This window comes from Sorex fumeus, unplaced genomic scaffold, assembly GCF_029834395.1.
Source record: "Sorex fumeus unplaced genomic scaffold, SorFum_2.1 ptg000051l, whole genome shotgun sequence".
Lineage (NCBI taxonomy): Eukaryota > Metazoa > Chordata > Mammalia > Eulipotyphla > Soricidae > Sorex > Sorex fumeus.
The window spans coordinates 16,092,702-16,117,291 of record NW_026606108.1 but is presented as its reverse complement, the minus strand read 5'-3'; positions in this window follow the sequence as shown (position 1 = coordinate 16,117,291).

The window sequence follows — 24,590 nt, the reverse complement described above, 5'->3', positions numbered from 1 at the left end:
GGGTCACAGTAATGCTAAACAACACCCAGTTCCATCTCAAGCCTGGAGGACCAGAAGCAGCCTGGGGAAGGGGAGGAGGAGGGGAAGGACCAGAAGGGGGTATGGGCAAGAAGCCAGGCCCAAATGGGGGTGGAAGCAGGGTGAAGGAGGAAGGAGCTCCCACTTCTGAATGGAGTCCAGGTTTCCGAGATCATGCCAGGCCAGAAACTTCACTGACATGAAAATGTTCTTGTAATTTAAAGTGACTGGAGGACTTTTCATTTCCCTGGGGGAATGGTGGGATCACCCTGTTATTCTATATGGCTCCTGGGCCAGTGAAAACTGGTGTGGAGAGGATATGAAGGGCTGATAGAGAGATGAGAGATGGGAGCAGAGGAGAGAGAGAGAGCCAGAGCCAGAGACAGAGACAGAGACAAAGAGACAGAGAGAGAGAAAGAGAGAGACAAAGAAAGAGAGAAAGAGAGAGAGAGGGAGGGAAAGGAAGGAGAGAGAGGAGAGAGAGAGAGAGATCCAGACACTGGCCTGACCCAGAACACTGGGGTCACAGCCTCAACTCCTTCTTGGGGCAAAGATGAGATGGGTCTCTGGGTGCACGTTCTTCCTGCCCCTGAACAATCAGCAGGTATCCCAGAATAACCATACTGCCTCTAGAATTTTAGTCAGGAACACGTTTTTGTTTGTTTTAGGGTTCAGGCTTTTTATTTTTTTGTTGCTGTCCTTTATTTTGGGGGGGGTTTGGTTTTGGGTCACATCTGGTGGTGCTCAGGACTTAGTCCTGGCTCTCAGAGATCACTCCTGGAAGGGCTTGGAGGACCACGTGGGGTGCCAGGAATGGAACCAGCTCAACAGTGTTCAAGGCAAGCACCCTACCCCCTCCAGGCTCAAGTCACAAATAGTTTTACTTCAAAAGTGGCATGTTTTGTATTTGTGAATTTATATTAAAGTCCAGAGAAACTAAGGCATTTGCTCAACCACTGTTCTTTAGGTTGCAAATGATGACTGTCAAGACAGAAATGGAAAAAGGAAGGAAAGAAGGAAGGAGGGAGGGAGGGAGGGAGGGAGGGAGGGAGGGAGGGAGGGAGGGAGGGAGGGAAGGAGGGAGGGAGGGCAGGAGAAGACAAAGAGGAGAAAGCTCAGCTCCTCATGTGTCTGGAGGCACAGTCTGTGCCAGAGAGAGTGGATACAGCCACAGGATCAAGTCTCAGATGCCTTTTCCTCCCATTCCTGGTCAGTACATTTGCTTTCCTGTGCCAGATCAAAAATGAGTATTGGGAGTTCCAGCTGTGCAGTGCAACAACGGGACAACTTCACTGCCTACCAGACTCTTTAGCAATCCCCATGAGAATCCAGGCAGACCTCTGCCAGCCTGGTTTAATTCCCAGCCTGACCTGCTTACAGCACCCAGAATGCCCTGCAAGGTCTTGCACTTGTCCAGCCACAGCAAAAACATTGAGTGGGACAGAACCACTGGGACAGGAAGACAGGAGCGTGGGTGATATGCCGGCAAAAACAACAGATGTCCACTCCGGACATGGAGCTAGCCAGCAAACGGCCAAGCCAGGCTGACCACGCAAGTCTTCATTGGCTTCCTAAAGCAGAGCCTTTTGTCGGCCTGCAGGAATGTTACGGATGTTTTTCTCTTCCTCACAATTTGTATTAGCCTGTGTTGATATGGTCCATCTGGGGTACAGCCACTCCATTTTCCCTGTGCACCTTCTGGTGACAGACCTGCTAAGTGTGAACCCAGCACAACAAGATCATTTCATATACCAGATTCAGAGGGAACCAAATGCTTTGTTTCATTTGTCTTTGTTCAAGGAAATCATCTGTGCTCTTACTGTCTCTTTCATGGGTTGAAAGTGCTCATTTGATAAAGCCCCGCATCAGGACCACAGGCTGCTTTCCTGGGAAGCAGGAAGGTGCAGAGGCTGGTCAGGCTCTCTGCCATGTGACCTGCCATCCCGGTCGGTCATCTCTGCAAACACAGTGCACTGCATTAGGGCTGTGGAAGTGTCAGAGTCATCAAGAGCACAAACTATTTGGCTTTATTCTTCTATTTACTTGTATATTTAAAAGAAGAAAGCTGGGGCTGGAGTGATAGCACGGTGGGTAGGATGTTAGCCTTACACACGGCTGACCCGGGTTCTATTCCCAGCATCCCATATGGTCCTCTGAGCACTGCCAGGAGTAATCCCTGATTGCAGAGCCAGAGGTAACCCCTGTGCATCACCAGGTGTGACCCAAAAAGCAAAAACAAAAAAAAAGCTAGAAGAAGAAGAAGAAGAAGAAGAAGAAGAAGAAGAAGAAGAAGAAGAAGAAGAAGAAGAAGGAGAAGGAGAAGGAGAAGGAGAAGGAGAAGGCTTCCTCACTTACCTCCATCCCCCAGAGAAATGACAATTTGATTTTTACCCATCTGTTTACCTGCTACACAAAACTTTAAAATAAAACTTCACTCAGGAAAGAAGGAATCCAGTCTGGTGGCTGGAAATGGGAGACACAGAGATACAAATGGAACTGCTGGTCCCTAATCACCTATTATGGCACTGCCTGGGGGTCCCTAAACTGCAACTCAAATTCAGCCCCTTCTGCACCAGACCTGACATGAAGGGGCAGTCAGGGAGAGACCACAGCAGGTTAGCACCATGGGAAGTGGAGAGATGGGCTTCGGTGACGTTCAAGGTCCCAGGGAACAGAACATTGTGTGCACAGGAAACTCCCAAGTGCGAGCGATGACTGTTGAATGCAAGTGCAGACGCAATACAAGGACAGGGCCAGGACTCCAATAAGCCTGTCCCTGACCTGCCCGTGCAGAAGTCAAGTATTTGATGGAAAACACGCTAAAGCTTGGCCCGCTTTCATCTGTTTGTCCACCATCCATACCTCCGTCCATCCACACAGCAACTGTTGTCGCCGATGGGGCTGAACCTCAGAGGTGCTGCATCAGGAAGCATAAAAGCACCCACTGAGGGTCGGGCAGGCGCGGGGCAGGAGGCTTGGGGAATGCCGGGCCGGGCCACACAGGGGCTCTTGCTTGCAGGAGGCGTTGCTGCCCCAGCGGAGGGTGTCACAGGCCATCCTGGCCATCAGGGAACCTCAGCTGGAAGGAGTCCCTGCACAGAAGGCGGGCTTTGTGCAGGCTATGTGGAGGCTCGACTCTTGGACTCGAGGGCTTTCAGATGGATTTCCTATCATTTATCTTCTTATCAAAAGGTTTAATCACTCTCCAGGCTCCGACTGTATGGGAATAAGGAGCGTATTCTCTCCCTACCGATACAATGCACAATAGAAACGGTTCACAGACCACTTGGCCTTCCCAGATGAATGTTGTTATTGTACAAACATCACGAGAACCACAGTGAGAGGAATGTTGAAAGAAGAAAGACAAATCTCAGAACTCTGGACCCCCTTCCGCCTCCTCACCATGCCCCACTCTGGCTTATTGCCCTGCCAGTCTCTGGTGTACCCCATGGTGATGCTCATGTGAAAATTTACTGTCAGGTCCTTTCCCCAAGAGGCTGAGTCTCTGTGGCATGTAATGGACTGGGGGATTTATTGGCCTCCCTCCTTCCCTCCTTCCCTTCTTCCCTCCCTCCTTCCCTTCTTTCCTCCCTCCCTTCCTCCCTCCCTCCCTCCCTCCCTTCCTTCCTTCCTTCCTTCCTTCCTTCCTTTCTTTCCTCCTTTCTTTCCTCCTTCCTTCCTTCCTTCCTTCCTTCCTTTCTTTCTTCCTTTCTTTCCTCCTTCCTTCCTTCCTTCCTTCCTTCCTTCCTTTCTTCCTTCCTTTCCTCCTTCCTTCCTTCCTTCCTTCCTTCCTTCCTTCCTTCCCTCCTTCCCTCCTTCCCTCCTTCCCTCCTTCCCTCCCTCCCTCTTATTTCTGTTTGGGAGCTACACCCAGCAGAGCTCAGGGCTTATTATTCTGGTGGTAATTAAGGGACCCTATATGGTGTCAGGGATTGAACCTGGGCCCACCATGTGCAAAGCCAGTGTCCTACCGCTATCTCTGGCCCCTGCCCCATGATTTTCAATTTCTCTGTCAGAAGCAGAGCCCAGAGCCAGGTTATTCAGCAGAGCTGGGGAGCTGAAACCCATTTCTGGAAACTGCAACCTCCTGGCATTCCTGGGGCCGAGACTGACACATACACCTTGGGGCCTGGATGAGCTCACCCTGAACAAAGCGCCTTTCTGGGAAGCGGGCGCATAGGCGCATTTTGTAACAAGAGCGGTGGGAATCTGAGATATCGTGAGCGGGTCCTGCAAGGACACCTGGCCCGGCCCTATGCAGCCCGCCCAGTCTCCCCGACTCCTTTCCTGTCCTCTCTCCCTGGCCAGGGCAGGCCCCTCAGACCCCCACCAGGGGGATATTCTGTGCAGCTCCTCCACGCAGGGGGATATTCCTCCAGCTCCTCCCTCTCCTACTGTCCTTTCTCCCCATCACACTTTTGCTTGAACAAAAATGAAGTTCAGACATCTGCAAACAGGTGGTAATACATTGGCTATTAGGACACAGTACTCTAAAAGCACCCCACAACATTGCTCCCTGGCCCCGCAGCACCTCCACTCTGGGACCTGTCAGTGAGGCAGAAGACCCCCCGCCACCATCTCCTGCAGTGCTCACAGACTAATCTACTCAGCAGCCAGACTTCCCAGGGCTCTGCCTGTCAGAGCACCTTGAGAGCAAGGCCTTAGAGCTATGGGGGTCCAAACACTGGAGTGTTTCCCGGAGGGCTTCCTGGAGAGGGGCAAAGAGGCAGTTATGAGCTTCTGTGTTGTGGTTGGCACAAGATGCTACCGGGCAGGACACCATACCCACACCAGCGGGGGAAACCGACCTCTGGGCTGTCACTGCCAGTGACCTCCCAGCTCCCGCAAGTCCCCCAGATCTCCTCTGCTCAGCCCTGCCCCTCTGCCAACAGGAAACGGCACAGTATTTCTCACCACCAACTTGCGGCCTGCAAAACTGACCTGTGTGCACCTTTCCAAAAGCGAAGAACAATCACGGAGAAGGATGTGAGGTCGGGCTTGGCAGAGATATGGGGATGCGATGGATTACTCTCCAGGCAGCTCACAGCTGAAAAAGGCCCTTTCCAGGCCCTGGAGCCAGAGTGCTGCTCAGTTTCCAGAGAGAGGACAGTCTGGGAAAGGCCATTGGGGTGGCCGTGCTAACGCTCATCTCACTGGAGTCTCGACATCTTATAAATATCTCCTGTCCCCGCAGCATCGGGGTTGGGGGAGGGGGTGCGTGCTGGGAGATGTTCATACCAGGTCTGTTAGAAGAAACATCAACACATCCGAATCTTTGCCCGAGAAGTGCAGGGTAACATGTCCTGAGAACTCATCCCTCCCACACCCTCATGTGCTGAGAAAAAGACCGCAGAAGAGTAGAAGCAATGCCAGGAACACAAAGTCAGCGTTTCAGCAACACACGCACAGTATGAGGACCAGGGAGGGAGCCAGCTCAGACTGACCCATGGGACCCAGGTCTGTGTGGAAAACTTGGCTTGGACCAGACCAATTCTTCACAGAGGACCTGGCACTCAGCACACTCACTGCCAAGGCCTCCGGGAGTGCCCGAAGTCAGGAGCCAGTTCTGCCCTTTGTTACAGGACTCGCCCCCCTACCCCCAGCCCACCTCCTGCTGAGGCTCACAGCCCTCTCTGTCCGGAGGGACCCCAAACAGTAACAGGAGGCACCTGTAATTATGTCATTACCAACAGAAGAGCTGGCTTTGAATTTGTCTTCCGTTTTGTTTTTTAACTTTTTTGGTGCTGGGGAGGTTTCTTGGGCCATGCCCTGTGGTTCTTCAGGATCATTCCTGGTGGGCTTTTGGGGGGCCATGTGGGGTGCTGGGATCGAATCTGGGTCAGAGGTCCTGTAAGGCGAGAGTCCTAGCCATAGTACTGTCCTTCAGCATCTGTTCCACTTCCTTAACTCCAGTCAAAGACTGGCTGTTTTTGTTTCCTGAGCTCCAGCAATTTGTGTGTGTGTGTGTGTGTGTGTGTGTGTGTGTGTGTGTGTGTGTGTGTCTGGTGGTGAAGGCGTACTGCTTCTTTGGGGATGTTTTTCTTTTTCTAACTTTCATTTCTCCCCTTCACTTGTTCTGAGCCCACCAGCCACTGCCTGGAGGACCCACACCACTGTGCCTGATCTTGCTTGGGGAAGGAGCCAGTGGCAGGTGCTTGACTGGGTCTCTGGGGCCCTCTAGGAAGTGGCCAGGACAAGGCTCTGAGTGTTCAGAGGCCGGTATGGGCCCAGGTAGGAGCTGCAGGAAGCACTCCCAGGGGAGGACAAAGAAGAGGATGAGGATGGTCAGACATGGACTCACATAGGGGAGAGACACTTGTCTCTCTTGTGTGTAAATGCATTAGCCCCCACCGAGATGGGGAGTCACAGAGGTGGGTGAAGAGATGGGGAACCAAGGGCTGGAGCGATAGCACAGTGGGTAGGGCATTTGCCTTGCACACAGCCAACCAGGGTTTGATTTTCAGCATCCCATATGGTCCCCAGAGCACCGCCAGGAGTAATTCCTGAGTACCAGGAGTAACCCCTGTGCATCACCAGGTGTGACCCAAAAAAGAAAAAAAATAAAGAAATGGGGGACCTTAGGTCGAAATTGGTCGAGGAAGAGCCAGGTAATGTGGTTTTGTGCCTTGACACCTGAGCTTACTCAAAGCCCCATGCGTGGAGGTGACTGAATAAACACAAACTACAGTTCCCACAGCATTTATGGGCCCATTTTCAATGCCAGACATGAATCCAGGGGTGCTCTTGGGCCGGGTGTTTCCCTGAATGTATTTTTTGGCCCTCTAGACAGGAGCAGGGCTGAAACTGATATATGCCTCTTCTGCATAAGATTCTTTTTCTTTTTCAGTGTGGGGATTTTACATCTGGTGATGCTCAGGGAATACTCTTGGCTCTGCATACAGGAGTTACTCCTGGTGTTGCCAGGGATCAAACCCAGGTCGGCAGCTTGCAAGGCCAGTACCCGACCTGCTGTACTATCGCTCCAGTCTCTATGCCTCTTCTGTAAACAAGAAATTAACAGTGTCAGCCGAGACCCCCGAGACTCGAAGGTAGAATTTGTAAACAATTTAGGAGAGGAAAAGAAAAAAAAACTGTTTCCTAAGACTTTAAGAAGTAACTGAGAAACCCTATAAGTAATTGATACTGTATTAATCATAGTTTGATAATTTATTAAAATAGGGTGGAGCGATAACACAGCGGTAGGGCATTTGCCTTGCATGCAGCCGGCCTGGCCGAGCCGGGTTCAATTCCTCCATCCCTCTCGGAGAGCCCGGCAAGCTACTGAGGGTATCTTGCCCACACGGCAAAGCCTGGCAAGCTCCCCATGATGTATTCAATATGCCAAACAGAGTAACAACAAGTCTCACGATGGAGACATTACTGGGCCTGCTCAAGTAAATCAATGAACAACGGGAGGACAGGTTCCCTAAGGCAATGAGTGAACCCAGGCTAGATTAGCCTGATGGAAAATTGAAAGGAACTGAAAACTGAAAGATTTGAAAGGACTGTGACCACATTGCTCTGAATAGTGTTCTAACTTCCCAGTCCCACTATTTTCTCCCCTACTTCAGAGATTTGAAATGTTGGGGTGGAAAAATCAGCAGTGCTCAGAGCTTACTTCTATCCTGGTGGTGAGTCAGGAGGTCATCGGTGGTGCTGGGGATCAAGCCTGCAAGCCATGTTCAAGGCAAACACACTAACCACTATCCTATCACTCTGCCCCTCCCCAATTTTTAAAATCTGTCCATTTAACAAAACTTCCTTTGAAAATCAGTGAAGAGCCCTGTTTTCTATGTCACAGGCTCCAGAGAAGAGTAAAGAAAGGAACTGGCCCCCCAGATGTATATGAGAAAAGGGGTTAGGCCAAGTAACTCAATTCCACAAAGAGCGTTCCCAGGAGAAGCTGGTTAGATGCCATGGACCTGTGGTGGGAGCTTGGTGTGGGCAATGGAGTATTCTCACCAGCAATGGAGGAATCCCACCACAAAGGTGGGCTGAGGCAAGGAATGGAAGGGTCTTGCCCAGGGAGAGCCGAGTGGGAGGAAGATGTGAGCACCACATTCAAGCTTGAAGCCCAAAGTCCACACAGCACCCAGCCTATGCTGTGCGTGACAAGGAGCCACCAAGTGTATGATGAGAGGAATGACAAGGCGGGGGGCATGCTCCGAGGATAGCGATAACCACGACCACTCAGACCCCCAGAATGGGGCTGGGAAGATGCTGGCCAAGAAACTTCTGGGGAGAGAAGCAATGAGTGTGTGGAAAACATGAACATCCTCTACTTGGGTCGGCTGCCTTCCACTCCTCACGCTCCACCACCCACACCTGAGGGTGGCCATGAGGACCCTGGCCACAAGCCCTAGGGATGTGCCTGTGAGTGACAAGGCCAAGAGCTCCTTGAGTGCACGCCCCTGACAACAACGTAGGAAACACAAGAGAACAAGGCCAGACCACAGCAGGGCGGGGACAAGGCCATGTGCTGAGGCACATCAGCCGCCTTCAGGAAGGGCTCTGGGGAGCAGCTTGTGGTGCAGACGCAGTGCCTGGGAGGCCCCGTGGCTGTCCCAGTGCTCTCCCGGGGGAGGGTTTCCAAGAGCAACACTGAGAGGCACCCAGAGCCGGGCAAAGAGAAAAGCTACACGATAGAGCTGCCACCTGGCAGGGAGACAGTGGCAAGAAGACAGACACTAGCCTTGGAAGTGTCGTGGTGCCCTCCCAGACCCTGGATTTCTAAACCACCCACTCTTTAATGGGTTTCCACATTTCCGAGGAAGTGGCAAGAAGAGTGCACGTTATACAAGGGAGACCCGCAATCGCCACTCTCCCGCAAGGCAGTAGATTTCTGTCGGCTAAACCATCCATCACAGAGCTGAGCTGCGGATCCTTCCTGGCATTCGGAGGATTCCTTGGCATTCGGAGGATTCCTTGGCATTTCTAGCTTCTTCCCTAGAAATAACAATGACAACATCTGGTCTGGGGCTTGGGTATGAGGCTCAGTGGTAGAGCACTTAGCTGGCTTGTGGAGGCTCTGGGTTCTATTCCCAGTACCACAGGACACTGAACAGATGAAACACAATGACAATATTTTACTCTTGTTCGAACACTTGTACTGAATTACTCACTCTCTGATCAGGTCAGTATAGTGAATGTTATTGTAGCCATTCTACAGACAGGGAAACTGAAGCTTAGTGGCACAACTAGAGCTACTTCATTGCACTCTCTCTACTATGCATCAGGGCATTTAGAGCACAAAACTTGGGCCAGAGAGATAACATATAGCAGGTAAGGTATTTGCCGTGCAAGGGCCTGTCTCAGGTTTGTTTATTCCCTGGCACCTCATATGGTCCCCGGAGCCCTGCCAGCAGTGATCCCTGAGTGTAGAGCAAAGAATAAGTCCTGCATTTATTGGGCATGGACCCAAGCCCAAAAGTAAATAAATAAATGAAAACAAATTAAGGAGAAAAAAAATAAATGAGATAATATGTTAATAAAAAAGAAAAGAAAACAAAAGAAAGCACAAAACTCCAAAGCAGAGGTCCATCCATTCCGAATATACGTGGCCAGTTCATTATGTTGCGAAGGAAGCAATCACGGATTCTTATTTATCATCTCTACTCATTGCACAATCAAATTAAATTGGCCAATACATGGAAGTGTGAGCTGGGTCCTTTGTTTTGTTAACCCCACTGTGGAACTTCTAATCACCCTTCAGCAAGGCCTTTCCTCCCGAGCTCTCTGGGAGGAGGGAACACTGTGTTGGAGGAAGCTGACTGGGCCCGCCCGCCTGACCCAGAAAGTAAGCGGGCTGAGGAGGTCTTCGCACGTCAGCTCCCACTACCAGCACTGGGCTGAGCCCCCGCCTGCTTCCTGTCCAGGCCTGTGTGCGCTGGAGGAAGCGGGAGCAGGAGGTGCTTCCTCCTTCACTCCATGCTCTCTGGGAGTCTGATTGAGTTCTACACAGGGTCCCAGCAGCTTTTTCCGGGTGCTTCTGAATATACAGATGCTTTTAAGGCCCAGAGCTCTGCCCTCCAAAAGCCTGATTGCAAGCAGCTCTCACTCACATGCATCACCCAGCTTCTTCCCAGTACCCTTTCAGGCTCAGAAGCTTAGAAATCAGGAGGAAAAAAACAGACCTGGGGAACAGCCCTGAGTCTGGGTATGTGGCTCCCATGTCCCCAGCTCTGCTGAACTGAGAGAAGCAGATGACTTAGCTGTAGCGCAGCCAGCAGCTCGTGTTTTTGGTTTGGCAGTTTCTCCCATGTCCTTTAGGTGTTTTTGTTTTGTTTTGTTTTACTTTAGAGAAAAATGAGATTGTATCTTTGGATTTCCTTTTGTGAATAGGTAAAACGTCTGCATAGTTGAAAAATAAATATAAAACCTGGAAAAATCTTGCCCAAACTGACCCTCATCTCCTCATTTTCTTCCTTCCAGGCAAATTTAAAAAAAAAAAAAAAAGAAAAATGAGTTTAGGATGGATCCCTACAGTTGGTTTGGGGAAATGCCTATTTTCTTCCTCTATTTTGAACAGGCATTCTCCACAGGGGTGCCATCACCCCCAAGGGAGTGAAAATTGTTTTGAGGATGTGAAAAATTCGTATTCTTTTTATGTACAAGTCACTGATATACATTACATATAAAGTAGTTAAACAGTGATCTATAGTAGAGAATTTCATGGCGGTGGGACATGAGGGGAAAACTTTCTCTGAAGGGCTTCCTAGAGAGCCAAGAGGAGAAGGCTGAGGAAAGCAGTTCTGGAAGGCAGTGCTCGCACACGCTACCCACATCCTGCTTCTCTTCAATGAGTTGCAGATGGTCCCAAATCAACACATTCTCTAGAGGAGGTGGTGCTCCTGGGTGGGGCCAGACCAGCATTCAACCAGCGTCCTAGTTGCCAGTACTGGGGCGAGTGTGGGACCCCCGTGAGTATCACAACCAGATGTACCATCACCTCCACGTGCCACTGGGCACCACAACAAGAACTACAATGCTGGTGATAATGACAGTGACAAAAAGGGAAAGGAAGAGAAATTCATTTTAAAAATAATAAACCCTTGGGGCTGGAGCTATAGCACAGTGGGTAGGGCATTTGCCTTGTACGCGGCTGACCTGGATTCAATTTCCAGCATCCCATATGGTCCCCTAAGCACAGCCAGGAGTAATTCCTGAGTGCAAAGCCAGGATAACCCCTGTGCATCGCCAGGCGTGACCCCCCCCAAAAAAAAAATAATAAACCTTTGGGTTGAGTTTCAACTTTGGCTCTTGTCCTATTACCTAGAAACCAGTAGAGTTGCTAAATCGAAGCTACCTCCCTTTGGAGCTGGAGAAGGTGTGAAGGAACTTGCCTTACATGTGGCAGTCCCTAGTTCAATCCTCAGCACCACAGAGGGTGCCCTGAGCACCACCATGGTGGGGGGCCTCGTTCCTACCCCAGCCTTCTCTCCACCAACATTTCTGACAGGCTCCCTGCTCTTTTGTTCAGGGTGCAACTGTGGAAGAAGATGCCAAGCCTGAAACCTCTTCTTTCTCTTCCTGGTTTCCCCACTCTCTCCCTCCCCACTTCTTCCCTCATTAGTGGCCAAATTTTTCTTCCTTACTCTAGAATTCCAAACTTAGAAGCAACCACCTGGTTCTTGATGATGTGCTCCTCAGCACTGTAGACAACTTGTGTGTATGTGTGTGTGTGTATGTGTGTGTGTGTGTATGTGTGTGTTGGGGGTCGGGATGCTCAGATTTTGAGGGGACCTACTATATTGATGATCCAGAATCCCAAGACTCCTCCAAGGTGCTCAGTAGAAGTGAGGTGTGTACAGACCCTGATGTTTGTCTATCCCATTGCTGCTCTGAGGACCCCAAAAACTACCCAAAGAGCTAGGAATGCCTGCTACAGGCCAGGTGCTACCAACAGGCCTCACCTAGTCGTGGATTGCTTGTTATTGATCTATAGCTCAAAAGCTTAACTTGAGCCATGGACTTGAAGGAGGCCTGGCCTGGAACCCCCTTCCTTTCACACAATGCCCCACAGCGTCTCCAGGTTTGTCTCTGGGTAACGACAGCACAGAAGAACATGCTGAAACAACGACCATCATCTCATGTGTGGCATTGAAGAAGGTGTATTGACATTGTTGCTGGGGGCCCAGGGATAGCTCAGTCAGTGGTGGAGTCTCTGGCACTGCCCCGCTCTGCCATGAGGAATCCAGCAACCCAACCAAGCTTGTGATATCCAGGGGAGCAAAGCTGTGTGTGTGTGTGTGTGTGTGTGTGTGTGTGTGTGTGTGTGTGCATACAACCCCCAGCAAACACCCTGAGCAAGTGTAGGTGATCTCCCCACAATATCATAACAACAATAGCCCCCAAATGGAAGGGGGGAAAACAGTGCCATATAAATATTGAGTCAGTTTTATCAAGTCCCCCAGTGGGGGAAAATTGGTGCCTTTTGTAGAGAATGGAAGTCTTTCTCTTCGTCATCTAAAATGTACCAATATGCAGAATAAGAGGGCTAGAGAGATAGTACTGTGGGGAAAGCATTTCCCTTATCCCCTGAGCACCACTAGGGGTCACCTCTGAGCACAGAGCTAGGAGTAATCTCTGAGCACTGCTGGGTATGGCCCCCAAACAAAACAAAACAACAACAACAAAAGAATGGATGTGGGTAAGTGATTAAACATCAATTCCACAAACTTTAACACTATTGTAACTTTGTTGCCTAAAATACAATTCAAAAGTATTTTAATGGATGAGTGTGTCTGTGATATATACAGAAACAAGGGAATGGAAGAAATCAGATCTTTGACACTGGTTTATAGAAATGAGAATGACAGTGAAAGGGGGTATGAGTTGGGTGGTGATGAGACAGGCTGGAGGTAAAATAAGGATATTGGTCGAAGGTAGTAGGCACTTTGGTGGTGGCTCATTCTCATTTTATGTGAATGAGCCAGAGAACAACGGGCCGGGTGCTGAACTTGCACACAGCAGATTGGGGTTCGATCCTGACACCCCATATGGTCCCCCAAGCCCCACCAGACATGATTCCTGAGCATAAAGCCAGGTGTACCCGGACCCCACAAAAAAATTACATGAACACAAAAAGCATAAGCATCAACACTGTTAAAAGCATGTGACTGAAACTATCATTAAATTTAAAAACATGAATTTGTCGAAACTGTGGGGTGGGGGTAGTAGTGGGGGTAGGTGTGTGCTGACTTTGGTGGGGGTGTGGCATTGGAATTTGTATACTTGAAGCTATCACTAAAAGCATTATAAATCACTGTGCCAAAACAAGGAAGAAAAAAGGAGACAGAAAGAGGAAGGAAGGGAGGGAAGGAGGGAGGGAGGGAGGAAGGAAGGAAGGAAGGAAGGAAGGAAGGAAGGAAGGAGAGCAAAAAAGGAAAAAAGAGAGAGAAAGAAAAAAGAATGAATGAGAATGGAAAACTGAATTTACTGGAGGAGTTCAGAGATCTCTAAGGAGAGGTGATGTGGCCTTAGAAGTGAAAGAAAAACCAGCGAACACAGGAGCAATGAAATGTCCAGGCAGAAAGCTGAAGGCAGCGCTGGATGAGGTTTAGAGGGGAGGGTGTGCACCTTACGTTGGAAATAAAACTTAGAAAGGATTAGAAAGCTCCTTTAGGTCTGACTCCCTCCTAGGAGATCACTGAAATGATCAGGACCGCCTGATCCTGCAAGGGTGCAAGGGAAAATGAGGGGCCTGGGGGCAGCTGGCAAAGGAGGACTAAACCCAGGCAGCCTGTTTTGCTGAGGCTGCAGAGGTCTCCTAGAGGGAACGTCTTCCTATGATTTCAGACAGAAGACACCCCAGGTAACAGTGCTCAGAGCTCTTCCTGAGGCGAAGTTTCATCTTGTTCCAGAGACAGGTCCCCTGACCTTGCAGGAGGTGCTAGTGAGTACCCAGCTGGAATCTCAGTGACCCATGCTCAGCTGGCGGTGGCCGGAAGCCACTTGAGGTGAGCTGGACCTGACGCTCAAACACAGGCTCAGATGGAGGCAATGGCATCTTCTCTGCTCAGGTCCAGCCCAGCCCCGAGGCTGCAGACAGAGACGAGGCTGTGGAATGAGCTGCACAGCACAGGGCGGGAGGTGATTTCCCAGCGGGGCAGCCTTGGGGGTGGTTGCAGCCACCCTGAACGGGAGGACAGCAGGAGGAGGAGGGGGAGGACGGGAGTGAGCAGGCTCCCGGCCCACGCCCGCTCCCCACTTGTTCATTTGACTGACTAACCGGCTAAGGAGAGCAGATGGTGACGATCACATCAAATGCTTGTATTTCCTTTGCCTTCTCCTTCCTTGTCCTCCAAAGTGTTCTGAGGCTTGGCTGTTTGCTTTTCAACAAAGGAAATGTGCCAGAACAGAGGATAGGAATCTGGGGTGCCATGTGCTGGGGCAGAGGGGAGCTGAACTGGCTGAGAAAGGGGGTGCAGGAGGAAGAGCAATGGGGAAGCATCTCCGTTATCTAGGCTCTACTCCCCCCACTGCAATCCTCCCCTGCAAATGCCGACCCGCACCTTCCCGCACCCCCATTTGTGCTGGGAGAACCCAGTGTTTGCTTGTCGGGCTCACTGAGGTGAGCAAGAGGGGAAAATATAACCGAGCCCCCAAATAGTGGCAGGAACAGCTGACCACACCGAATGTGAGTGTCCACTCCAATATTATTTTGTGGCTCTGTAACGACATGTCCCTGAGGGTGGCTATTGTCACTCTGAGCCTTCCTATGCAGCCACTGTCCACTCTATCTTGTACACGGCGCTGTCAGGGTGCTTTTCCTCCATGCATTTCTTCCCTGCTGTTGAGTGTTCCTGTTGTAAGGGCTCAGGGACAGGCCTAGGGAAATGAAGACCAGCTACAATGGCTGCCCCATTAGAGGCAAGTGCAAACCCGCACCCCCCTCCTGCCCCCAACCTGGATCCCTGGCATCACTGCCCACTGCCAGTCGTCAGCAGCCAGGCCAGAAGTAGCCTGCAGTCACCTCGGCCTGGCATGCCTGGAATATTCTGAGCCACCAGCGGCTCCTCAGCTCCACCTAGATACATATCCACACAGTCTGAAGAGCCCTGGAGAGGAGCTGTGGTGGGCACCTCGAGCATCGCCTCTGAAATGCAGATTTGTTGTTCATGTGGGGACCACTCCTGGAGGTGCTCGGGGGTGACTCCAGCTCAGTGCTTGCTGAGGAGCTGTGCTGTGCCAGGGATCAAGACTGCAGCTCCTGCCTACAGAATGCATGCTCCAGTCTCCCTCTCCCTCTTCCTTTCCTCTCTTTCATCAGCCACCCTAAAATGGGTGTGTCCAGACTGTTTGCATATGGACTGTGGGACAAGCTGCAGCAGGAGGCTCCCTCAGAAGCTCCAGAAACATCATCTGTCAGTCTCACTGCATGGCACAGGCTTTGGGAAGAAAAGCTGAGTTATAGTGGGTGATGGAGAATAGGGTGCGTTGTGCGGGTGTGTGCACTTCTTCTGTAGTTTTACCTACGATGCAGATGTAGACATCCCCCCCCCCCCCCCCACCTCACCATCACCACAAAGTGTCACTGGTTACGCAGGCTGCTCCTCTATGTCACATTTGGAACCTTAATTCCTCCAGGTCAGCCACCCCTCAGCCTCACAGCACCCCGAGGCTGCCAGGCGCCTGCAGGAGTGGGGAAACTGGTGTCCCAAGGCACTGAGCTGTTGCTTCCCCTGCCTACAACTCTGAGGAGCTGAAAGAGACCCGGGGTGGGTGGAGATATCCAGAGTCCCCAAGGGGTCAGCCTGGGCTGCTGCTTTACCACTACAGGGTTAGAAATATCTTCCTGGTCACTGCTTCCCACCCCCCACGGGCAGGGAATTGAGAGGGTCAGGGCTGCAGGCCAGCTAAGCTGCCATCTCACCTCACAGTACATCATTGTCCCCCCCCGCCCCCCCCCCCCCCCGCAGCCAGTGTTTCTCCTCTGTGGAAGATACTCCCATTCACAAGGCTGAAATATACTCACTGACCTCAAGGAAGGCATGTCTGTGGGGTTGGAGGAATTGGTGGAGGTGCTGGAGAGCCCTTCACGCAGAGGGGATCTCCCTCGCCTGCTGTGCCCTTGTCTTAGGGAGCCCCTACCCCAGGGTAGCTCCAGCCAGGACAGGCCCTGCTAAGATTATACAACAGGGATGAGAAAGGGGCCCCAGCTCATAAATGGGCCCATTGAGTTGGACCCCCTGCAATCCAGAAGCTGATTTCAAAGAGAAATGTCTCCAGGCTTCGCACCCCTTCTGTTGTTGCCAACTGTGGCCTGCTTTCACAGCTGACTGACCACTCCCTAAAAGCATGGGGCTCTGGTAGTCACAGCAGCTGGATGGCCTCCAGGGTTCCCTCCTGCAAGCACTTCCCTCCCTGCCCCCCTCCCCCGCCCATTATGCAAAAGCCATAAGCCATAATTACAGCTAATGGAGGCAGGTCGGGGCAGGCTGTCCCCTCATTCCCCACCACCTGCCTCCCCAAGGAGGCCAGCACCACAGGCAGCTGCTGGTTGAGAATCCCGGTCAACAGCTGACATGATTCACTCCCAGCTCACACTCTCCCCACCGTGCCCTCACGTTTGCTGCCCACACCCACTGTCTCTCCATCCCTCGCCGGCAGCCCCTCCACCTCCTTCTCTCTCTCTCTCGCCCCAGGTCACGGCTCAGGTTCTCATTGAGAACCCATCTCTCTTCCACTGCAGCCTGAGATGATCAGACCAGCAGCACATAAATCTCAGCTGAGTTTCCAGAAGGATTTTGGGGGATGGGTGTTTCTGAAAGGGCATTACTTACATAGAGTTGTTTGGAGGGTGGACTGTTAGCAAGTTGTCCCCTTCACAGACCCTTTAAGAACCTATTAACAGGGCATCAGTAGTTCCGAAGAGCAATTTCTTCATATGCCTTATCTCGGGGCGATTGGGGGAGGGTGTATTACAAATAACGTCTGCTCAAAGAGAAACTACTCTGAGATCTCAGGATCCACGGAAGCTCAGGAAGGTGCCTCAGCCAGCTGGGGTAGTGTGGGCTGAGGACGAAAGCAAAGAACATGAGAGCTGGTATTCAGCAGCAAACATGCCATTTGAGGGGGCCAGGAGAGGGAGAAGGCAACCTCTATGGTGGAAGGAAGCATTCAACAATGGTGGGTGGCAGGGAGGAGGTGCTAGAAGATTGTGAAGTGTTATGTATGAAACCTATCAGCAACATACTGTACATCACGGTGCAAAAACATATTAAAAAACAAAAAGCACCTCTCGTTGTTAGGTCCCTAGGGACCCTGAGGGAGATTCCAGAGTTAAAACTCTATAAATTTTAACTCTCCCTTTCCTGCCCTCCTTATCTGTTACCTCCCTTAAGAACTCTTCCCTTATCCACCTCCGGAATGCAGGGCTGAGAATCAGAGGAAGCAAGGTGATAACCAAATGTCCCAGTTACCTGATGCCCACTAGTCACAATGCCTATGTACGTAAATGCTGATCTTTGAATCTATAGGCTAAGGAGTGATGTACCCTTAATTGGATTGGTTAGGAAAGCATATGTTGTTACAAATCTATTGGCTATGAAATGCGCGGGCTTTGCTGTAACGGCCAGTGAAGGCCTATATAAGATCCCCTTTGAAGAGGTTCGGGGTCTTGCCTCACCTAACTGACCTGCGTGTCTGTGTAGGCGGCTTGACCCTGGCTAGCCAGTCTTACAATAAACCTTGCTTGCTGTTTGCAGTCTCTGGAGTTTCTTTGTCGTTAAAGGGAGATCACGATCCGTGCCCTAACACTCGTAGAAACAGACAGGTGGGCGGGATGCAAATTGTGGGGGGCATGGGTGGAGGGGAAGTAGACGCTGGAGAAGAGATTGCTGTTAAGATGTACGTCCCACACTGGTGCTAGGAAATGTACACTGGTGGAAGGATGGGTGTTGGAATACTGTATAGCTGAAACCTAATCATGAGCAGCTTTATGAGGGGCTCTCTCTCTCTCTCTCTCTCTCTCTCTCTCTCTCTCTCTCTCTCAGTGATTCAATATTAAAAAATTATTTAAAAAATAAAATATGAAAAAAAGTATATTTGAAACCCAATCATGAATAACTTTGTAATTTTATGGTGACTAAATTTTAAAAAGAGAGAAAAACAAAAGGCAAAGGCAAGTGGCAACCTGCAGGTGGGACCCTGTGGACAAAGGGGTTTGACCAGATGACCTTTCTCCTCTGCTGTGCCCAGCCTGGGGCCCCTTGCCTGAACTTTCTTCTTTTGTGAAGACAACAGTCTAGACGAATGGAGATAACCTTTTCCGGACCAATCACAGCCTTATGCTGGGACATTTGCATGCAATTCTTCTGAAAAGGTCACCCAGAAAGCTCCATGGTCTTAGAGCATCCTTCCAAACAACAACTGCTATGCCTGCAACAAAGCGTCCTTCTCATTTGATGGTGCGGAAGCAGCTGGGCTCCAGGAAGGCTTAGCTGGCCCGGGCTTGTGGCATTTGTTACCTGAGGGAGACAATAGCAGCTCTGTAGGCGTTCCTGTTGGAAAGGGCAGGAGAGGAGCTGGCTGCCTTCTCCCTTCAGGACTGCTGGGCAGCTTCACACCCTCTCAAACACATCCTTATACTCTTGTCCCAGTGCACACCCTCGGCCTGCCCCATCCCCCACACACATGTGCCCCCATCAATAGCTAAAGACAAAATTATTTCATTTCAGGCAGAGCTTGGAGCCTGAAGCTCAGAACAAGCACAGGACAAGGCTAGAGCTGTGGGTGTGTCTCTTTCTCTTCACCCTGAATCACCTTCACAGACCCTGTGTCCAAGGCACCTCTCTCCCCTTCTCCCACCATTCTCTCTATGGTATAAGTGCTAGGTTAAAAATGGTGTAAAGTTCTTCCTCAAATTCTCTCAACCATCTACATGTGCCATAAGCGTTGAAGGTACTGATGCCCACATGGTCCACACTACTCATAAAGAAGCACTAATGGCTAGATGGTCCATTTCGATGTCATCCTACTCCACCCGCATTCCTCTGCACTGAACCAAGAGTTGGAGACCTGACCCACAAATAGAACCAACTGATAACTTTTTTTTTTTTTGCTTTTTAGGTCGCACCCAGCATTGCACAGGGGTTACTCCTGGCTCACGCACTCAGGAATTACTCCTGGTGGTGCTTGGGGGATCATATGGGATGCTAGGAATTGAACCCAGACCAGCCGCATGCAAGGCATACACCCTACCCACTGTGCTATCTCTCTAGCCCCCCCCCCCCGATAACTTTCAATGGCATATAACCTCCCCTTTCATCCCAAAATAAAATTTAAAAAAGAAGAAGAACTGAACCAATTTACTTCTCTTTCTCTTCCTTTCCCTCTCCAAAAAAATAAATCATGACTCTGAGAATAATTTCCTATTGGCATGAGAAATAACTTCTGAAAAGTAAACTTAGAAGTAAAACCCTTCATGTAAGGGTAGACTGGAAAGTGGGCAAGCCCTGGTGGAGGAGAGAGGCTGTCCTAGAACATGTCCATTTGGCCCTGTAGGTGAGGCCCTTGCTCAGGTCCCCTCTGTTCTTCTGTTCCATTTCCAGGCCACCCAGCTCTCTCGTCTTCCTGGTTTTTTCACAAGCATCTTATCAGGAGGAATTCCCCTTCACCCAGGCTAATGTGGGAAAGGCTCTTGTAAGGCTCTCGTCCTCCTCTGGAAAGGAAGTCTGGACAAAACCCCAAACATCTTGGGGAGACTTGTTTCCCAGGTCCAACAAAGAAAAGCTTGATTATACAAAGGATACATTTAATTGTAGGCATTCCATTTGATTAAAGGAAGGAGGACAAAAGCCCTGATTGATGAGGCAATCACCAGGATGATCCAGGTCACCTAAAGTGGAGCCATTTGTGCAGCCTGAGGAAGGCGATTGCCTCAGATGGGGAGAGAGGGTGTTTGACCTCTCCTGCCCAGAAGGCTGTTCTTGGGAAGAAGCAGAAAAGGAAGTTATGCCAGGCAGCACTGAGGTCTTCCTCTGGGAAGGACCAGAAAACCCTGCACCCCAAAAAGCATGTCCTGAGATGAGGTGAAAATCTGTTCTGCCTGATTCTTTCAGCTTCTTAACCCCTGACAAACAACCCCAGGACTGCAGGCAAGCCCAGCAGACTCACGGTCCTAGCTGGTATCTATCACTTGTTGTTTCTCGTTTCAGTTTCATGTACAATGAACACGTTTTCGGCTTGATCAAGTATAAATATCAAGAAATTTCTGTGCCATCGAGTATTCTTCACAGCTTCTTTGAGGAGACTCAGAGAACAAAGAGGGAATAGACCACATAGTATTATAGAGCAAACAAAACCATAGAGAATGAGGATACAGTCAGCTCAATGTTCACAATTAATCATACATGTTTCTACTTTCATAAACATAAAAGGTCAAATGAACAAAGGGATCTGTGTCAGAGTACCACACTCAGTTGTATCTTAGAACACCAAGTTTCTAGAATGGTGACCTTGAGATTCTACAACATGTTAGGAATCAGGTGAAAATGCTTGTTAAGCTCAACAGCAAGAGTATAATGGCGACTTCTGAGAAGAGTGGTAGTGAGTGAGTTTGGGTCTGAGTGCTCCTGAGCTAGACAAGGGCCTCCGGTCCTTGAAGGGATTACACAGACACTGGACATAAGTAATTCATGGGGGTTGGACAAGGTGCCTGGGCCAAGGACTCAAACCTTAGCCCTGTCAAGATATTCTCCTGGGAAAAAGCACTGGCTCATTTCTGGCTGTGAAACACTATTCATGTAAAGAATGATCTGTGTTCAGAGCTAATCACATCTCCAAAAGTAATAGTTACATTTGGAGAGACAAGTTGGAGGCTGTTTGCCTTTATTTTTAGCCCTGGACTCTAATCAACTCGCAAAGGGAAACACCTTTGACAGAATCCAGGCCTTGTATGACACAATCTCGCTCTCTGATGGACACTCCATCCCTGATAACACTTCAGCCCATCTAGTTCTAGCCTTAGCCCACAAACTCTTTTCCTTGCCACAGAGAGATACTGAAGGTTTAGTCAGTCACACGGAGGTGTTGTTTGAAGATCGGTTCTTCATGGGTCCTGAGTGGGCCTGGAATTGTGTAGCTCTTTCTATCAAACCCTTTCTAGGAATTGTGAAGGCCCTTTTATGCCCCTCACACTTTTAATCCCAGAACAAACCCAGGAGCTCATCTAAATCCACCCGGAGTTGAGGAAGCAGAAGGCTTCATGTGGGGACGAGACAGGAGTCTTCCTCTCATAGCTAACAACTGCCTTCATAGGAAACGTATGACCATACAAGATCAGAATCAGGTTCCCCTGGAGACCCCAGCCAGCAGGTCTGATTCCAAATTCAATCTCCTGTAACAAAAACATGTGAAGTGACAGGACCCAATTGGAAGAACTGGTATTCCCCAGGGCTCCCTCCAAGGCTTAGGACAGTGATTTTATCTGCTTTGATCTTAGTCTCCTCATCTGTAAAATGGGTATAAAAACAGTCCCAAGTTTGTAGGGTTGGTGACTTAATTCAATGAGATAATTCAGGCCAAATTCTTAGCAGAGTACCAGGAAAAATTGTTGATTAATAAATACATAGTCATTGATTTTGTTTCAAACAAACCAAATAAATGCTTTTTGTCCCCCCAGTGATATCTTCCCTGAGCAAAGGCTATCCTAAGAGCAAAGTGTGATATATTCTCCATTTGGGAAAGGAGACACAAAGGATTTGGGGTAGGCATAAAGCACTTGGCTGACCAGAGGTTGAATGCTTGGAGCACCACACCCGTGACTCCACAGGAGCTTGTCCCAAAGTGCCACCTCTGCCATTTGCTGACTGGGGTGAGAAATGAGTCATTCCTGCCACCTGCCTTAAAGCCCCAAGACTTCAGTCACACTTGTGTTCATTAGTGTTCCATGGCAGACACACAATTACTTTCAGTGCCGCTTGGGGCCTTTGAGAACTCCCAGGCTGACTCAGGGAAGAAGAGGTGTGTGATTCTGAAGAAAGAACAAGAGCGGGGAGCTGGTGGCTGGGCTAGGCCCAGGGGCTCAACAGTGCATGGGTTGCTGGACCTACCCAAGTCCACGCTTCCTGCTTGCTGGAGAGAGCCTCCCACTAACCCTTCCGAGGTCTCACAGGAGACAGTGTTGTGGCTGGCAGGTGTCTTCCCAGCAGCAGACACAGGTAGGCAGTTCCCTTCCCAAACACAACACAGTAAAATGTTGTTTCTGCTATACGCGGGGTTGGTCGGGGGAGTCGGTCGATGCAGAGTCGACACAGCAGGCCACCTCCCTAGACCCACTGGTCATCTCTTACCTCTCAAGAGAGTTGGCGTCACACTGGAGGTAGGGACCTGATGGGTGAGTGTGTCATGGCTCCTTCAGGACCACAGAACCTCCTCCTCCTCTCCCACCATGATCCTCTCCAGGTCCTCCCACCCTAGCCAACAACCTTCAGATCTTGGTCACAGCACCTCATACTTGTCTCCTTGTTCATGTTACTTCAGGTCTTTTTCTCACACTGAGCACTGAATCCTGAGCAGCGGGGATTTGGGTCTCAGAGCACCTGACCTGAAATGCTGCTTAGCTCTTGACTGCATTAAGGGACTTCAGCCAGGTCACCTAACGGCTTTGCCTCAGCTTCTGCTATTGAGACTGGAGGTGATAATGGGTCCTCCTTGAGAAGGCTGTTGTGAAAGTTAAAGAAGTTTACATGTGGGAAGCATCAGCACTGTGTCAGGAACAGGGGGAAAAACTCTGTGACTGTAACTGCATTAATGCTGCTTCCTTTGGCTTCAGTGACACAGTACAAGGAGTGGGGTTCTTTGGGGATGTCATCTTTCCAAGAGAGAGAGGACACTGCCCAATCAGCTCTTCCTGGGAAGTCGGGCAAGTTCATCATCTGTCCACCCCAGGGTTATCCTCTCTCTGCCTTGTTACTATGACCCTGAGCTGCCCATGTCTTCCTGTTCTCAGGACAGTTACTCGTTTCTGGACTCATCTGGACTTACTCACATTTCTGTATACTCTTCACTGGCAGAGAAGAAATACAGCCCCGTATTTTACTTAGCTTCAAAACTCAAAAGAGAGCCAGAGAACTTAAGGTGCTTGCCTGGCACACAGATGACCTAGCTGAACCCCACATATGGTCGCTGAGCACCAGGAGTGATCCCTGAGCACAGAACAAGGAGTAAGCCCTAAGCATTATTGGATATGCATCTCCACACCCTCAAACAGAAAACCTCAACATACCCGAATGGATGTGTCAAGCTCTGTCCTCCTCTAAAGTCCAAGAGAGGATGGGAAAGGGCAGCTAAGCGCTATCCCTGTCTCTACCTCCTCATGGGAGGTGACTGTCCTAAATATTTCCCCTCAACAGCTCTCTTATAAGTCACTGCAACAGAAGAGTAGAATCACAAAAGAATTCTATGAGACAAACTTGGCCCCTTTTTAGCAACTTACGTCAAAGTTACAGAAATACCTTCCCGAAGCCCCAGCTGACACTCTCTCCCTTCGCTGACCCCCAATCCTCCCAGCTCACGAAGCCCCTTGAGAGCAAAGTTCTTTATGGAAAGTGCTAATACTTGCCCCATCATGTCTCCCACTCTGCAGGACCCAGAATGCTCCATGCACAACACAATAATGGCCCATCAGCTTCCCAGCAAAACAAAAGAGGCCATCGTTGGCACTTCTCTTCTCTATCTCCACCCAAGCTGTTCATACAGGGAAAAAAAAATTATAAGCCTTCAAGACAAAAAAGGCTTTATTTTTTTTTTAAAGGCAGCTATGCACATTAAAGAAAGACTGTTTAAGTCTAGATCCACAGCTAGAAGATCAAAAATAGGAATAATTAAAGCTGGAGATGGAACTGTTAAGAAAGACATTTTTATCTTTGTTGCCAAGTTCTTAAACAGGTAAACCACATATTTAAAAAAAAAGCAGCACTCAGATCTGAAAATTCCAATGGGAATTTTTTTTCTTGTTTCACACATAATGAATTTAGTCTTCAGAGAGCAGGGCGCGGGGTTTGCTAAGTTCTCTGAACTGTCAGCCGAATAATTATCTTGCAGAGCCTGGGTGTAGGTGACTTGAGTGATTCAGCTTCTTTCCTGTTTTGAAACGGGGGTTACCAACCTCTGGAACCGAATTTGGCAAAGTCAGAAAATGTCAGTTCTATGCAAACAGTGTTCCTTTTTTTTTTTTTGTGGCCTTCGTTTTCATCCTGTGATATTTGGGTTTCAAAAGTCTTATAAATATAATGAATTCCACTCCAGTCCCCCTTTCCAAATGCCCCAGAGGGAAGGCAGAACTTAAACATGAAAAACCAACCAACAAAACTCCCTTTTCCACCAGGGGCTGCCAGCAAATGAACTTGATGTCAAACTCCTTGCACAGTCTGACAATCTGTATTCCATGGAGAAGGTGAAGAAAGCGCACTTGGGCTGTATGCAAGATGAGAAGTTTAGAGGGAAAACACGGCTCATTACTGCCAATCCTGTTGTTTTTAAATGATTATAATTTTAAATTTAAAATACTTTAAAGTATTTGGGTTATGGCTTTACAGCATCCACTTGAGAGGGTGTAGCTGGGGTCT